Genomic DNA, 5,548 nt, shown 5'->3' on the forward strand with positions numbered 1-5,548 from the left:
TACACAGAAGCCAGTGTCAAGCCCAAGGAGATTTGCACACAGTGCTTCACTATGGGTGTGTCTACACATTTGCTTTAATGTGCAGTAGCCTATTTTACTGTGCATTAAAGCATCACATAAAAAAACGCGCAGTTACACTAATGCACAATAAACTAGGATACTGCTCATTAAGCATCACTGGAAAACCATGTGCATTCATTACGGCACATTAAGGCAGTCTAATGCGCATTTCTTTAGTACCTCACATTGGTGGTATTAAATATAATGTGCATTAGAAAAAGTGCCTTAATGCACATGTATATGTGCCCCATCTCCTTCAACTGGGACTGAAGCTGTTGAAGTACAACAGCCTTGATCCTGCACCCCTATAGTCAATGGGTGCATCTACAGGTGAGGTTTACTGAAGTTGGCTAATTAGCTCCACAGTAAAACATCACACTCTACACATGTGCCGGTATTAGGGTGCAGTCTGTAGTAAATTAATTCATTAACTCCACTGTACCATAGTACTGTTGGAGATAGTACTATCCTGTGGTGCAGTAACTACATGTGCTGAAATGCACATGTAGATGGTGACAGGGGCTGTCTGGGGCATGAGGGTGCTAAAGTGCAGGGGGCTATCTGCTCCCTAGCCCTGCACTTTAGCATCCTTGTGCCCTAGCTAGCTCTTCCACTGCCTGATGCTGCCACCTGGAGCCCAGGACTGACCCCCCCAGATGCCCTGCCAGCCCAGGGCTGCTCCACCCTGGATCAAAATGCTGCGGCCTCAGGCACATGTGTAGATGCTGCGCCCAGGAGCAGATAACTCTGGCACATGTAGATGCACCCATTGAGAACTTTACTACCAACCTCTCGGAAGACAGAATCAAGTCATTTGATGAGAAAGTGCCTTTTACTGATCACATTACAACTGCTTGGAGTATATTGCCAGATAAGTATACAGACCATCTAAAACTTTATTTACTTTTCAAGCCCTGCGGCTACCTTAAAAGGTTTTTATTGATATGTTATAACCATTAAACAAGTACAGAAAGAGGGTGGTATTAGACCAGGAGGATTTTTATGAGCTTTTTTGCCTACAACACTAGGATTTGGTCAGGTGCCAATGAAAAAACAAGGATGTTGTCTAAAAGCATAAATTATAATTTGTTACAATATGCCAGATGTCAAAGAAGCAGACATTTCCATGAAGTGAGGAAAGTCAGATGAAGGCTTGGATAAGATGGAAGGGCAAGGGTGAAGTAGCAAGTGTAATCGTTATGTTCTTCTGTTGTATATAATGTATTTGGATACATAAACATGCTACACATATGTACTTATTGAAAGTAATGTTTTTAGAAGTAATTAGTGATATGGACTGCCTCAGATTTTGGGTATATTCAGCTTATAACAAGTGAGATGGGCATGAAGACAGCACTTTCTGAACATCTGGCAACCTTAACACATCCCAAGTTAAGAATCAATAAGAGACTGGAGATTATCGGGTCATGATTGACCACAAGATGAACATGAGCCTTCAGTGTGATGCTGCTGTTAGTAAAGCAAGCAAAATGCTGGCTTGCATCCATAGATGCTTCTCAAGCAAATCCCAGGATGTCATTCTCCCCTTGTACTCGGCCTTGGTGAGGCCGCAGCTGGAGCACTGTGTTCAGTTTTCGGCTCCACAATTCAAAAAGGACGTGGAGAAGCCTGAGAGAGTGCAGAGGAGAGCCATGTGCATGATCAGAGGTCAGGAAAGCAGACCTTATGATGAGAGGCCGAGAGCCATGGGACTCTTCAGCCTGGAAAAGTGCAGGCTCAGGGGTGATCTGATGGCTACCTATAAGTTTATAAGGGGTGTTCACCAGGATCTGGGGGAACGTTTGTTCACCAGAGCGCCCCAAGGGATGACAAGGTTGAACGGTCATAAACTCCTCTGCGACCATTTCAGGCTGGACATAAGGAAGAACTTCTTTACTGTCTGAGCCCCCAAGGTCTAGAATAGCTTGCCACCGGAGGTGGTTCAAGCACATACTTTGAACACCTTCAAGAGAAATTTGGATGTTTATCTTGCTGGGATCCTATGATCCCTGCTGAATTCCTGCCCCTGGGGCAGGGGACTGGACTCAATGATCTTCCGAGGTCCCTTCCAGCCCTAATGTCTATGAAATCTATTAATAATTGCACTTGAAAATTTTGGCCTAAGTAACTGCTTGGTCTTCTAACTTATCTGAGGGAAGTAAAAAATGACAAAAAGTGCTCACAAGTATTCTGCTTTTATTTCTAGTACTGATAGAACACTGGTCTAGGACACTGGTCCCACATCAGCTCTCAGTTACACCCATCTAACCCCTTTAGAGCTGCATGTTTATAACGGGCTGCAGAATTTGTTCCAACAGTATGATGCATTTCTAGAAGGAAACTCAAATTCAGCAGATGTTGAAAAGGAGTGCAAAGTAGTCAAGGCTGGGATTGGTTTGAAACCAAGATTTGTGCTGTTCTCTTGGCAACAGAAAGATTGCTTTATTTTTACAAACATATGTAGTTTGTGGTCAAGCCTGATGGCAACAGGTGTCTGCTAGACCCTCTCTGAAAAGCCAGCCCACATCTGAACTTGCTCAGTCATGATGTGAAGTAGAAGAATGCTATTTCTGCTTTCAGCAAAAGCTGATCCTTTAAACACTTATTCAAATAACCCCTTTGATCAGATATTTTGGACATGTGAAAATGTTGGTTCCCATTTGTTAAGGGAAGACATGAGTGATACGTATCCACTTAGGAATTTCTGTGCATTGCTTCCCATTTTTCAGTCCTTCTGCACACCAGAAGAGGGTTGCTGCCCCAATCATGGTGTTTTATATTTCCATATTTTGTGCATTGTTTGCATGTTCAATTTCCGGGTTCACATGCTATTTTAGAAGGATGAAAAGAAAAAGATAAGACTGCAGTGTTAAAGGGCAGTGGTTAACACAGTTTACTTTTGTATGCTGAATTTCCCACCCTGAAGCCTATGTTCACAGTTTCACACAATGTTATTTATAGTTACGTGAAAGCTTCTATTAACTGTTCAGGGAGAAGTATTAGTTTCCCTATCTCCATTAAAAAAAAAACAAAAAAAACAAAACAAAAACAAAACAAAAAAAACACATCATAGGTTATAGTCTAAATCATTTGCTTTGTACACACAAACAGGTGGAAGGACTCTGTATCCCCTCTTCCCACATAGCTATTGGCTATGATGCTTGTGCATGTAGCACCATAGCCTGTTGACCTTCGTAATAGCAACCAGAGAACCCACCAAGACTAGTAAATAAAAAAAAAATTGTTTCTGAGATGGACAAGGTACTTCTGCATTTTTTTCTGCTTCTGACTGTTTTCCAATCCTCGGCCAGACTGAACAGCATCTGGCCTCAGAGCAACAGTGACTGGATATGAAGATGGTAAGCCTCAGAACTCAGTCCAATTTGAAACATCTTTTCCATTTTGCCCTGGTCAAATAGTGATGTCTAAGAGAAGCAATAGCTTTCTGCTATTAAGAACAAGAAAGAAAATGCCATTAGAAGCAACATCTTTTGCTATGTATGTACAGTAATGTCTATTTATTCACGCTTTAATGCATGGAATATACCCAGCATTACATTCCCTGGGTACAAAGCATGTAATTTAAATAAAACATAATGCACACCAACCTCTGCCAGCCCTAAACAGACTCTCTCAGTTGCCCAACTTTAGTTCTATTTTCAGCAACATAAGTCTAGAGCAAGCTATTTTGTAAAACGGCAGGGCAACTCTCCTGGCAATTTCAAGGTCATTCTATGCCCAGCTCTCTTAATGTAAGGATCTCAAAGCAGGTTATGGACACCAGTTATGCTTTCCTACCACCTCTGAGTTAATCAAGTACCGTTACACTCCTACCTCGGCTGTCACAGATTCCTTTTGCCTTTCAATTCATCCCCTTCTAGTATGGTAATGTCAACTCTTGTCTGGTCAGGAGGCATGATATTTGGCATCTTTCCTAAAGCTTCTGCTCCTGGAATCTTCACTTTCAATAAAGACTTCCATGTATAGGGGAAAGGCTGTAAAGAATCAGAATCAAGCATGAAAGCAAATAAAACCAAAATGAACAAAAAAATAATTTGATTCGGGAGGGAGGTTTTGAAGGCTCTGTTAGTAGTATTGATGATGTCACAGAAAACTGCCAACTGAAAATGTCTGGGAATATATCTTAAAACAAACAAAAGTGACTCAGTGTCAGAAAGGCTCTGGTCAGGGTCTAGTCTACTCATTTAACTTCTTTGAGTTAACTCAAATAATATTACTGCTTGTCAAATCAATGATTAAAAGGTCAACGCTCAACTAAAAAGGTCAGAACAAGACAGAGAATGTCTTTTGATGTTTCTGGAGTATCTGCAAGAGTAAGGAGACCTCCCTGTTGAAATATTTCTGGCTCACGTGGCTGAGTGCATTTGGTTTCATTGCTCAAGGATTGATGGACTCTGTACAGTGCTTGTGGTAAGCCACCTGCTCATGAACATCACAGAAACTATACCCCATCTGCTTTCTGCTGGTAAGAGACAGGCAGGATTAATATTACATACCAAGTAGATTCTGCAAGGTGTTTTTTGTGGCTAAAGCATAGGTCTCTACTAGAGAATCCAGGCTATATTCCTAGCACAGTAACAGCTTTCTTGTGTGACCTTAGACAATTAACTTAGGCAAAAGTAATCACACTTCTACAAGTTATATGCCAACAGATCTTATTTTTGAAATTGCTAAATACCTTTAGCTTTCACTTTTATTCATTAGAGGAATCTGCACCTCTGAAAAATGAAGTCATTGGGTTTTAGTGCCTTACTATATACAGGTGTCACGGGCTAGGGCCTAGGAGCGGCCGTGATCCCACTAGCGCCCCCTTGCCGTGGCAATTAGGAGATCCAGCACCCTCTAATTCTCGCCTGCCACGTCTTTGATCTTTTGTAAAGTAATATGGGAGGCTGCCTACGATCTCCTGATATTTAAGGGTGACTTGGTGCACCCCCAGCCTTATGGGCTATGCGTGCCTCCTACCTCCCCTTTAGCATGCCCCAAGCCTCGCAGTTCTTCCGGACGTTTTGGTGTCTCCAATCTTAGACTGGCCCCCCCCTTGGGCCTATGCTACGCGCTTCCCGTGCTCTGGCCCTCGGTGGGGCCTTCAATCTTAGACTGGCCCCCCTTGGGCCTATGCCACGCACTCTCCGCGCTCCTTCCCTCGGTGGGGCCTCTAATCGTAGACTGGCCCCCCCCCCTTGGGCCTATGCCACGTGCTTCCCGCGCTCTGGCCCTCGGAGGGGCCTCCAATCTTAGACTGGTCCCCCTTGGGCCTATGCCACGCGCTTCCCGCGCTCTTGCCCTCGGTGGGGCTTCCAGTCTTAGACTGGCCCCCCTTTGGGCCTATGCCACGTGCTTCCCGTACCCCTGCCCTTGGTGTGGCCTTTATCTGCGCTACTTGCGCCCCTTGGCCCGCTCCGAGCCCGCTTCCATGCTACTCGCGCCCCTTGGCCCCTGCTGAGCCTATTCCTGCGCCAGCCCT

This window comes from Gavialis gangeticus, unplaced genomic scaffold, assembly GCF_001723915.1.
Source record: "Gavialis gangeticus isolate Ggan-Ray unplaced genomic scaffold, GavGan_comp1, whole genome shotgun sequence".
Classification (NCBI taxonomy): domain Eukaryota; kingdom Metazoa; phylum Chordata; order Crocodylia; family Gavialidae; genus Gavialis; species Gavialis gangeticus.